Source organism: Polypterus senegalus, chromosome 4, assembly GCF_016835505.1.
Source record: "Polypterus senegalus isolate Bchr_013 chromosome 4, ASM1683550v1, whole genome shotgun sequence".
In the NCBI taxonomy this organism is placed as follows: Eukaryota; Metazoa; Chordata; class Cladistia; order Polypteriformes; family Polypteridae; genus Polypterus; species Polypterus senegalus.
Window position 1 is genome coordinate 87,577,403 of NC_053157.1, and position 13,646 is coordinate 87,591,048.

Sequence of the window (13,646 nt, forward strand, 5' to 3'; positions counted from 1 at the left end):
CCTGGTTTTGATTATGCTTGTTTTTATCAGACAAAAACAAAACCAAATAGTAAACTGTGTTGTGTAGTATAGTAAGCTTCCACTAACATTATACTTATATATATCCAAACCTGTTAAGTGTACAGCTCTGTCTCATTCTGACACAAAAACTAAACTCCATAGTAGCTCTTTAACCATTCCATAATTACTAAAACTAAAACTGAAACTAATATATGTAAAAATAAAATAGAAATGTCTTTGTAAAATAAAAAACTAAACTAAAAATAAAAATACACAATGAAGGAAAACTAAAACTAAACTGAGTTTCCAAGCAAGGTCAGAAAAAATATAGAAATAAAAACTAATATGAAAAGGAAACACAACCTTGCTTGGGACCTCTCTGCCCTCTTTTAATGATATCTTTATAAAATGTTGCATCCTTGAAGCCTTTGGTATTATGAAGGACCACTCCCACATCTCCCACAATCTCCTTGTCACACTTCCATCTGGCAGAAGCTACTGTAGCATCTGAACCAGTTCTGTTGTGTTCTGCAACAACTTCTACCCCTTGGCTGTCTGAACTCTGAGCTCTTTGCTGCCCCCATACCAACAGATCTTCTCCTAGTAGCTTGTTTTCATGCAGTACATTTGTTATACTTGTTACTACTGTTTTTTTTTTATTAGTTTTTGTTTATGCACTACTGTATGGATTGCATTATTAAAGTCTTTACTTGCAATAACAGGACCCCTAGATTACCACTGTGTACAGTATTTCACACACTGGTTGAAATTCCGTAATTTTTTGGTATAAGAAAGAAAATAATTTAATACACATTGCATTACTAGTATGACTGGTTCCCCATTGGAACAATCTACAAATAAAGTTCTGGAACTGACACCCCACCAGAAACCACACCTTTAACATTATTTTGGACAATCTTGGTGAATGCGATGGATAAGTTTGTTGGACTGAATGGCCTCTACTTGTCAAAAATATTCTAATATTATAATGTTCTATGACGTTCAAGACAAATGTTGAGAAAGAAATATATTCAAGGCAGAGAAATAGTCATTAAGTTATATTGTCACATACAATCCTTCTAGACAAGGGGATCAATAACAATGTGCTAGACCAGAGAAATGGCATTCATTGGAATACTTCAGGAGGAGTTCAGAACAGTGCAGGTGATGCAAGTTATTATAATGGCGCTTTTCCACTGCATAGTACGGCACGACACAGTTCAGTTCAGCTCACTTTTGGGGGATTTTCCACTGGGAACAGTACCTGGTACCTGGTCCTTTTTTTAGTACCACCTCAGCCGAGGTTCCAAGCACGCCGAACCGTTACCAAAACGTGACGTGTAAACTCTGCTGGTCACTGATTGGCCGGAGAAAATCGTCTTTACTGCGTCACTGAACTTGCGACACGAGACACAACAGACCCGCTAGATTTTTAGCACAGCCAGCGAAGGTTCGGACGCACCATTTTTTTTTAACCAAAAATGGCTGTTTCGTGGTTTATTGAGGAAGTACAGACCTTCCTCTCGTTGGTAGCTGAGGAGCGGATCCAGCGAGAGCTGGATGGGGCGACGCGGCGCAACTATAATGACACGTGAATAATCCCACCCACTCTAAAGCAGTACTAAACTGCAGTCGAAACGCAAACCGAGCCGAACTGAGCCGAACCAAGGTGAGCTGTACTGAACCGTGCTGTGCCGTACTATGCAGTGGAAAAGCGCCATTTGTCTCTCCAAGTCACAAAGATCAGTGCAATTAAGTGTTGGTCCTTCAGGCACTATGGGGAAAGGGATTGAAAAACTTTGTGAAGACAAGAATTAGGTAATATGTGAAGCAATTGACAATGGGGAATAGAGTACCACCCATACCAAAGAGATCCATGGGTCTCAGTCTTGGTAATTTTACTGACAATCCTTCCAAACATTGCAACATGCCTCATAAACTGATGCTTACAAATTGTGCTTCGGTTTTTCTGTAATTCTCTTTATCCTTTTTTTTTGCTGCAGTTTCTGAATGTATTGCAGCAGTCCAGTTATCAAATTATGGACAAAATCACAGATTTATCAAAGGTTATTAATTTCAGTGTTACTAAACCTTCCTTGTAGTAATATAGCCAAAACAAATTTGAAGCCAAATTTGTAAACAAAGTATTTGGTTCAGATGCAGAAAAAAAAAAAAAATTCAGAAAGTGCCCAAGTGACGCACATTTAGGTTGGTGACGTGACTGTGAATGAAAGGCGAGATTTAAATACAAATAGCTTTCCCCAAATCCTGCTAGTCCCCATCAACAAAAAATGCTAGCTGTTGAAGTAGAAGTAAGTAGATTGACTGTCCCAGTCAACCTTAGATGTTTCAGAGAAAATAACATAAGACAATCAATGAAATTATGAGATTTACGTTAGACTGAATTACTGGAAAGAAAAGCTAGTGGCTGACATACAGGGAGATTCACTCGAAAGAGGCCCCAAATATTCTGTGATAACTCTTGCTAGGACAAAGCAGTCTGAACGAAACAATGTGCAATGTGCTTCTCAGTATATGGAGCTTCAAAAAAGCAGGGATGCCCCTGTGTCAGAGCGATGAGATAGGCGCGAGACAGCCCTCGCCACATTTAACCTCCGTTTGTAACTTCTGGGTGCATACCATTCGTACCCCTTCACTCAGTCACTTGACTTCTCATCAGGATGGTGGTGTATTGAGCAACGCGTCTTCATGGTGCGAACTTATTGTTCACCAATTCTTTTAAGCAATGTCAGAATCAACTGGATTATTGTGAGTTAACGGAAAGGTTACTTCCAGAAAGATGCAGCAATCTGTTACACACCGGCAAGGACTATGGCAGAATTTCAATCCTTCTTCAGCAACAGGGTAATTTAATAAGGGTCTTTGGCCACCATGTTTCACCACCAGACTTCTTCCTTTGGGGTATGCTCAATGGAAAAGTCTATTGGAAAAAGCCTCGCACTGTGGAAGATTTGAAGGAAAACAACGTGAAATTGTTGCTATTCCCCCCCCGAGACGTTTGCTAATACGTTCAGGAACATAGAGTACCATATCGAAATGTGTCTGGCAGAAAACAAAAACCACTTCCTGCATCGCATGTAATGCAATCGATTACACATATGTCAAGGTATATAGTGTATTTTTTTGGCTCAGATTGCTTCATCCTAATGGGAGTTATACCATAATGTTTGGGGCCTATTTCGAGTGAATCTCCCCGTACTTAATATGAAAGAAACAATAAGTCTTTCTTACACATAAACCAAAAGGATTGGAAAGTCAAGTAATTACATTTTTTTTGGTGCAATAAAGAGAAAAATGTAATTTATTGACCCATGAACTCAGAAATATTTACGATTCCTGAATCAGCTGTTTGCCCAAGATGCTTTGGAGTCATTGTAATGTTGTGGTCAAATAATCTAGGGAATAAAAATATTCAGTCACTACTGTCCTTGAATGTTTCTCTACCTTTAGCTTCAGTTTAAACTGTAAATTAGTTCACTTTTTCAGTCTTGAATATGTCTTTTCTGTTACATTAAATTATGACAATGTAGGTCACTGCCTATAGATGAGCATTATAAGGATGAACAGGAGGAACTAAGGAAGCCAAGGACAAATGAAGCTTTGCGGCTGCTAAGCATTCTTTTAGAGCTTTGAACCTCTGTTTGTTAGAAGTGATGCCTGACTTATTTGCCCACCTCTCAAGTACCACCCTAAAACACTGTCTGTCTATCTCTTTATCCCTCAGGATCCTCATTAATCTTCTTTTGCCCTTTCCAGCTTCTCTACTTTATGGTCACACTATTCTCTGGCCTCAGGCGGCATTTCCAGGTCACTTCAGGAGCAATAGCCTAATGCTACCTTCCAGGTACTTTCTCATCTGGGCAGTTTAAAGAAGTCCTCTTGACTGTCATCACAGGTTACACTTCTAAATGGAGGTTTAAGAGACTTGGAGATCTCCTGGCTTCCTACCACTTCATTATGGCCATGTGCCACTTTTACACTGGGGCACCAATACTATGGACAAAGTCTACAGCCTCCTAGCAGACACTGTCTTCCCACACTTATGTGCACAAATATCACTGCCATTATACTGCCATTTTGGGGCTGCAGGTGCCCCATCACACTTGTGAAAGCAATAAAACAAAATAGTTGTTTTCACAGTAAAGACCATTTCAAATCACATTTAAATAATCATTTTTTTACAAACATCTCTAAGTGGAGTCCAGGGAGATTAAGTGATATGGATCAAATCAGTGATCAGAATGGAAACTGTGACTTTGTCTCCTGAGTCACACAGATCTCTAATGTTTAAAAATGTGTTCTGTATTTATATTGGTGACAGTGATTTCTATAAATAGAGAGCAACTTTTCTGATTTCTGTATTACTTAAAATACTTCACACTGGACTATTTTCAATGCTTGAACTTTCACACTTTAGTTAAAAATTAAGAGGAAGACAAGAGAAACTTCAATGCTTATGGTGCGACACAGGCAAACTTAGAAGTGGTGCTGCACAGCAAGATAGAGTATTTAGTCAGGCCTTCTTCAAAAATCAGTCCCAAGTTCAAATAGGGCTGGACTCTCATACACCTTGGTGGGAGATGAATACAATAAAAAAGTAAGTATTCTTTTTAGGTACAACAAAGCACAATAAAAAGAGTAAATCCATAATACAAGGAAGCATTTCTCTCTTCTCTCTTGTAAAAAGCTAGAGATTCAAATGTTTCTAGTATTCTGTTTTTGTTTCTTTCTGATCTCATTTATTTGTTCTAGTTTCTTTCCTGCATGTTCTTCCTGAAGATGGAAACTTCTGTGCTAGGTACACAAAAGATGCTTTACAAGAAATCATCTTAGCTATAGGGCTTGGCTGCATGGTGAGGGCATGTTCAGTGCAAGGTGATTGCATTTAATTTACACCTATTGACCACTTTGTAATGCAAACAGCTTGCTCATCAAAAAAAATAATGTGACTGCTACAAGTAAATATATATGGTATGCAGATACAGTCATGTGGTTTATCTGGTGTTCAATCAAGTAGTAGAATGTGCAGGACTTGTAATTTAAGTGAATTGACTGTTTATGATTGTTGGTGACAGCACTAGTAATTCCAGCAACTAGGAAACAACCATCCTCCTGAGATTTTTGCATGCCACAGTGTCTCTATTAAGTAATTCAGTCAGGGTATCGCTTCCCCTCCCAAATGCAATTCTTGCAAAATAAGAACACTGATGTTACAAGCAGCAATTTCAACTTTTGAGCTTAATTAAGAAACCTTTTCAGCCAATAATTGATCTGGCTTGTAGCTGTGTAACATGCTGTGCCACATTGGCTATCATTCAGCTTTTATAATATCCTAACAACCGTCAGCAGATGAGAGCCTTGTGATAGACCATATTGTAAAAAATCCTTCCTAGGGGATGGTCTTAGTAGCTACTAATCAAGGAGGAGACTATCACCTTATAATGTAATTCTTTTCAAAATCCAGCTACCACGTTGCAATAAAACAACTTCATCATAGCTTCCAATAAAGAAAACATAATTATGTAATAATTATTTGAAGATATCCATATGGTGTGGAAAGAATAAGTAAACATGTTGTGCCATTCCTCCTAAACATGAATGTAAGGAATTAAATCACAAATAGTAACCAAGGGGAATAGACAGGATGATTTCAATACTTGAAAAGTAAAACAAAAAAAACAGAGGAGAAACATAAAACTTAGTAAATAAGGGTGTAATCATGCTAACCAGTAGTCCAAGACAATGACAAGTAGAATTGCTTATATAACATGGCACCTACCAGAATATAATGGTGAAAATAATGATGAAAAAGGATTTGTTCACAACACTATTGGCAACACTGATATAAGAAAATAAAATGACAATCAGTTTAATAAGAGCATCAGTGAAACTAATAACCAAATCATAAAAGCTCACCTGAATTTGTCAGTGTGTGGACACTGGGAGAAAGATGACTGCCTCAAACCCGGAAGAGAAAGCAGAAGGAATAAGGGTTCGGCATACCACAGAAAACAAATGAGTTCAAAGGACCCAATGGATTTAGAGTAGATCGTTTATAAATTCAAAATGCTTTTCTCTACTACAATTGTTTATTAAAATTACCTTGTCTGGTATGTGGTTTCATAATCTCCAACACCATATAGTTTAAAATGGTGATAAACTGGTCTGAAGTGATAAAATGTCTAGAAACGTAATGTTTTAATGACCCATTCTAATATTGCTTTTGTGTTCAGCATTCTGCATCTGATGGACCATAAGGTTTTACCAATATAAAGCAATGTGCAAGGGCATACAAATAAACTCACTACTATTTTAGTACTACAATCAGATCGGTGCCTATGATTCCTTGTGATTCATTGTATTGCTTTTAGAACATGCTCAGCAGCTGCAATGCCTGCACAAAAAATAGCAAAGTTTGTACAGATGTATGAGAAAGTTGTAAAGGAATAGAAGTATGAAGGTGATTTACTAATGATCTTCTAAATTATGACTGTGTGAAAATGCAAATATAGGAGGATAAGAAAATACAGAGGTACTGTATGTGTTAATATATGCCAGTATTAAGAATCTTATCAACCCAGCCACAACAGTACAGAGTAACGGGGATTGTGGAAGAGATGTGAAAAAGAGAGTGCTGGCAGGGTGGAATGGGTGGAGAAGAGTGTCAGGAGTAATTTGTGACAGATGAGTACCAGCAAGAGTGAAAGGGAAGGTCTAGAGGACGGTAGTGAGACCAGCTATGTTCTATGCATTGGAGACGATGGCACTGACCAGAAAGCAGGAGACAGAGCTAGAAGTGGCAGAGTTAAAGATGATAAGATTTGCATTGGGTGTGACAAGAATGGACAAAGTTGGAAATAAGTATATTATAGGGTCAGCTAGGGTTAGACGGGTGGGAGACAAAGTCAGAGAGGCGAGATTCTGTTGGTGTGAACATATCCAGTGGAGAGATGCTGGGTATATTGGGAAAAGGATGTTAAAGATAGAGCTGCCAGGCAAGAGGAAGGCATATGAGAAAGCAACCCCTAACAAGAGCAGCTGAAAGAAGAAGAAGATTATGCATCTTATATAATTGTCATAGACAGAAAACATAAGAGCAAAAACAATACAACCTCTGGAGCGAAACCTTCATGTGCCTTCATATCCTTAGATGCCTCACCAAATTCACAGCAAATATGTCTCAATCAAAAGAACTGTGAAAAAGGTACAATCAGTGACCTTGGGTGGAAACTTGAAGCATGTATTACCAACTGGCTTTCTGTACAACAAGAATAGAAAATGAATGTTATATAATTGAACTGTAGTCTCTAAAAAGGAAACAGCATGGGTATCGAAATTCATAGGTAAGATTAGAGTCATAATTTTCAATATATGAAAGAGATTAAGTGAATGACTATCTCCATCCCATACTAAGAAAACATCATTTATGTAACATAACCAGATGACAGTATGATGGACAAAAGAATTACGTACCAAATGAAAAAATTGTTTTTCAAACTTTGTAACATAAAGAGTAGCGATACTACGGCTATGTTGTATGTTGACAATAATCATTGAAAACAAAGAAATTCAATTTAGACCAATGTGTGTTAACTGCATAATAAAGTCAATAAAATCGAGCTGATGTGCACAAAACTGCACTAACGAATTTCATACCATATTATGTGCATTAACTTGAGGTATGCTGGCTGGGACTCAATCCAAGGGGGTAAGAATGTAAATATTTAAAACAGCAAAGCATTGCAGATGATCAATGAAATCAGATGAATCCCTTACATACGATCTGGATAATATCATGATTGGAGCAATAAAATAATCACTGTGCAAGATGATGTAAAATTTAACCTTTGGAAGAAATAATGGGCTGACCAGGGGGTGACTGTAGTCTTATGTTCACTATGAATTTCAATACACATGCTGTTTCCTTTTTTAGACATTACAGTTAAATCATGAAACAATCATTTCCCCTTGATTAATGTTTGTTGGTTATTATTTTTGCAATGCACTCTTAAAAATAAAGGTGCCAGTGTGGTTCTTCAGAGTGATGCCATAGAGGGAACTATTTTTGATTTACAAAAGAGCTATCCACATGAATGTTGCAGAAAGAACTTTTACTTATTGGGATCTGTAACAGGCTCTACACAGTAAATAACCATGAATAGATGGTAACAGATTTATAAAATATCAACACCTCATAATTTTAAAAGGACACTTGCTGCAAACAATAACGCAAGAAGGTTTTCTTAATCTTTTTGGTAGGTAGCCTACCAAACATGAAAGATGTCAGGTATTTTCAGCATATTAGGAAGTTTTTCAAAGCATAAAGAACCAACTTCTATACAAATAACTTTTCCCAGAATGAAATGGTGCTTGGTCAAGCAATAGTTCTACTATGAACTACACAACCCAGTAAAGAAGCATAAAATGCCATTAAAGAACCTGTATTTTTAATAGTCCACAATGCATATCATCAAATAGTTATTATATATATATTATACTTCATATTTTATTTATTCAAATTCCTGACAAAGAAATTTCTTCTAAACGTGTTGGGTGGATTTTGAAAAAATGCATTTTATTTTAAGATCATCCTCTAGGAAGGATTATTCAGAATATAGTCTATCACAAGGCTTTTCTCTCATCCACTTTATGGCGTGGCTCAAGCAGTGCTTCCTTAACAAATCTCTGGTACTTCTTTTTTCTTGGTTTCATTTTGTTGTAATAATTTTTGCCTAATTATGCCTGTATTTCTCTTCTTTAAAAAAAATGTAAAATTGTATTCTTTTTCTATTATCTCTTGGTGGTCCACCGCATTGTGACTATAGTTTATTCCAGGTGGTTTTCACAGTGCCCAGATCTCAGTCCAGCAGAGCACCTTAGGGATGAGCCAGAATGGGGGGATCACAACATGAATATGTGGCTGATAAATCTACAGGAGCTTTGTGATTATACTGAGTAAGCAATGATCAAAGCTCCTCAAGAAAGTGTCCAGCATTTTGTTCAATATATTCCTAAAAGGATTCAGGCTGTTGTTCAGGCAATATAAAGTTCTACTTGGTATTAGATAGATGTACATAATGAAGCTGCCACTTAGTGTATAGTTGTACTGTGCTTATGTATAGTTGGCATCTTGTGTGCATGTATTATCATTGTATTTCCCTCTACTTGCCCTATACCTGTTTCCTCAAGGGTAAGTGTTCTCATCAAGTTCGTTATTGGGTTGGTCTATTGTTGCACTTTAAGATGAACACACACATAAATAGCTATACGCATACACACAGACCCTAACCACAACAGTGCCCCATGAATGACACACACACACACTGATTAACCTCTAGCACTTTAAACCACGCAAGTGCATTAGGAATAACATAGCCTGACACTCAGCACTTCAAGAGACTTACTTATTTTCGGCACGAACAACATACAATGTTTTAGTGATATCTCAGACCTAAATATTACTTTTGGTCTACAAGAATATATTCAAACATACAAAGACTCAGCACTCTTGACTATAGGCCATTTATCAGCCAAGAATACTTTTTTCTCTCGTACTGTCCCTTCTTTTGAGTGGCGCCCTCGTTCTCAGCCTTATAAACCTCGCGGCACAGATATAATGGCAAAAAATCTGGCTACACTAGGTGCTCAAAGAAATCTAACTTATTAATTCAATCGCTCTAGACATTAAGTCAAAGCATAGAGAGTTAAAAGCAGCATGGTATTTATTACAAGAATAATAATAATATCACTGGAACAAAGAATAATAGAAAATAGGTACTGATAGGAAAGTCAGAATATATATAGTCTTTAGAAAAAGCTTACGAAAAAGTTACAGATGACAAGGATGAATGTTCCAGGGAGGTGTTTGATTTAGCAATTGATGTTCATGATGCCTTTTTGACGACCAGTGTCGTCTTCGTCCATTCCTCTTCTTCTTCTTCTTCTTTTTTTTTCTTCTGTCTCAAACCAAGGCATATTTATTATGAAATGTCATGCCTTGGCTTCACAACACATGCACCTGATTGGCTGGCTGTCAAAATGGTTGATGAATTAATTCCCCAGGTAATAAAGTTCTTTGATATTGCCTCAGTTTTCCTTTCGCAGGCCGTAAAACCAATTGTTGTCCCAGATGTCCATCCATAAAGTAATCAATAGCCTGAGGTATCAGCTCAATCTCCTTTCCCAGGCTGTAATACCAAATTCACACTAAGCTATGAACAACTGTTATAAAAGTAAGGTGTAAGGGAAGAAAACCTGCTTTGATTTGTCTTAGTTCATCTGTTGTCTTGTCTCGAACAAAATATAATGGAAACCAAAATGTACAGATTTCATACACCATAACAGTGTGTATGTGCTGTAGTGGACTAAAACCCAGCTAAAATTCACCCATTGGTTAGACAGTGATTTATTTATTTTTTAGTGGGGGATCCCATGAACTCACCCAACCTTGGCCAACTTACACACACTACCTCACAGAGACAAAAAAAGCAACTGGTAATAAAACAGAAATTAAAGAATGTATTAAACAATAATATATTAAATATAACTATGCAAACTACAACAATCCCACCCCAGTTCCCTTCCGGCGATTATACAATAAACACAAATTCAACAACCACAAATCACTAACAAAAACCACACAATATGAAGTCCATGAAAATGGCAACTGATGAAATGAAATGATGGAGGTAGATAGTCCAGAGATCAGCACGCTGTATATGAATATAAAGGTCAGTCCTACTGGTATTTCCTGATGAAATGATGGCATGTGAATGGAATCAGGAATGCTCCTTTCTTCACAGGACAGCAACAAATCCTCAAGACAGTCCTCATGTAGCAGGAAGACACCACACAGTCCATACACCCAAAACAGGAGACGATCCAGGACAAAACAAGAATCCACAGGTAGCAAAACGGGAAGGCAAACAAACAGGCAACTCCAGACATGAAACACAAAGACTTTTTTTTTCTCTGTAGAACTGGGCTCCTTTTAAATGTTGCACTGGCCTCCTTGTGCCCAACAGCCCCTGCACCCTTAGCAGATGACCAATCAGAGCCACTGCAGGGACTGCTGGGAGTTGAGGTTTCATTTCCCAGTAGCACCACCTCAGCGCAGATCCTGGAAAAGACAGTACCACTTTTGTTTAAGCATTGTTTTTGTTTAAGTATTGAAATTCAGAGTTTCCTAGACAATGTAAATGAGTTTAGCTACATTTATGGGCTAAAGCTCACTGAAGACACTGTAGTCCTCAGAAATTACCTAAATATCAAAATTCTATTTTTACTTTGAAGTTTAGAATTGGGAATTGTCACAAATTACTCCTGACACTCTTCTCCACCCATTCCACCCTGCCAGCACTCTTTTTTTCACCTCTCTTCCACAATCCCTTTTACTTAGTACTGTTGATCCCAAGTATTTAAACTTATCCACATTCGCCAACTCTACTCCTTACATTTTCACTATTCCACTGACCTCACTCTCATACACACACATGCATTCTGTCTTCTTCCTACTGACCTTCATTCCTCTCCTCTCTAGAGTATATCTCCATCTCTCCAGGGTCTCCTCAACCTGATCTCTACTCTCTCTACAGATCACAATGTCATCAGCAAACATCATAGTCCAAGGGGACTCCTGTCTAATCTCATTTGTCAACCTGTCCATCACTATTACAATAAGAAAGGACTCAGAGCTGATCACTGATATAATCCCACCGCCACGTTGAATGCATCTGTCACTTCTACCGTAGACCTCACCACTGTCACACTTCCCTCGTACATATCCTGTACAACTCTTACATATTTAACTTCCACCATTTGATCCTTTGCTCTGCCCTCACTCTCTTTCTCTTCTTAATCTCCAACATCATCCTACAGACCACCATCCTATGCTGCTTAACTACACTTTCCCCTGCCACCACTTTGCAGTCTTCAATCTCCTTCAGATTGACTTTTCTGCATGATGTAATCAACCTGTGTGCATCTTCCTCTACTCTTGTATGTCACCCTATGTTCCTCCCTCTTCTTAAAATACGTATTCACCACAGCCATTCCCATCCTTTTTACAAAATCCACTGTCATCTGTCCTTCTTCATTTCTCTCCTAGACACCATACCTACCCATCACCTCCTCATCCCCTCTGTTCCCTTCACCAATATATCCATTGAAATCCACTCCAATCACCACTTTCTGTCCCTTAGGTACACTGTTCATCACTTCATCTAACTCACTCCAAAAATCTTCTTTCTCATCCATCGCACACCCAACTTGTGGGGCAAATGCACCGACAACATTTATCATCACACCTCCAATTTTCAGCTTCACAATCATTACTCTGTCTGACATTCTTTTCACTTCCAAAACACTCATGACATACTGTTCCTTCAGGATAACCCGTACCCCATTTCTCCTCCCATCCACATTAATAGAACAATTTGAACGCACCTCCAATCCACCTGGCTATTACTCCCCTTCCATGTAGTCTCTTGCACACACAATATATCAACTTTCCTTCTCTCCATCATATTAGCTAACTCTCTCCCCTTACCAGTCATACTGCCAAAATTCAAAGTGCCTACTCTCAGTTCCACTCTCTTTACCTTCCTCCTCTCCTCTTTCCTTCGGACACGTCTCCCCACTCTTCTTCTCCTTCTTTGGCCAACAGTAGCCCAATTTCTGCCAGCACTCTTTTGGCTAACAGGACTGGTGGCGGCCATTGTTAACCCGGGACTCGACCAATCCAGTATGGAAATCTGTATTGTTGTCAGGCAAAATTTTACACCGGATGCCCTTCCTGACGTAACCCTCCCCTTTTATCTGGGCTTGGGACCGGCACAAAGAAACACACTGGTTTGTGCATCCCCGGTGGCTGGCTTGTTTTCTAATACAACTACTGCTGTTACTAATTGGGCCTTAGTCTATTCTGCTGAGAAGTTTGACATAAAAGGTTTTTGGTTCTGCTACCTAACATATGTAAAAATATAGTTTTTGGAGGGGTAAAAAATTAAACATCTCTCAAAAAAAAAATTCACCAAAAGTAGATTTATTAGAGGTTTATTAATTCTGCTAATTAATTAACACAGTTATATGTGGTTATTAGAGATAAGAAAACTTTCCATTCATTATTTTTTTATTATGCAAAAATGTGTACATCATTGCTTTTATTCTACTTTCCAAATAATACCTGCATACTTATATTTGTGTTCTTAAGTATTTCAAACAAAGAACCTAAATGAGGGCCCTGTTTTACACAATCCCTGGCCTGTTTTTCATTTTTGTTTTAAAGCTAGGACAGGACCCTGGCCCAGTGGTTGGAATGGTGCCTCACACTTCCTAGGTTTAAATCCTACACCCAGTCCTTGCCTTTGCACAGTTTCCACTTTGTTCTCGTGTCTGTGTGGATTTTCTCCAGGTATCTCCACTGTCCCAAAATTTGCCCAGAGTATATATGTATGTATGCATATGATTAGTTCCTGAGTGAACAGAATGGAATCTTATGTCTGACACTTCCTGTATAGGTTTCAGCACCCTATGTAACTGCATTAGATAAAGCAGTTTGAGGATGTTGTTTTATCATCACAAGTCAAGCCTTCAACAAGGCTTTGTTCTATCTGCTTTGCTTTCAG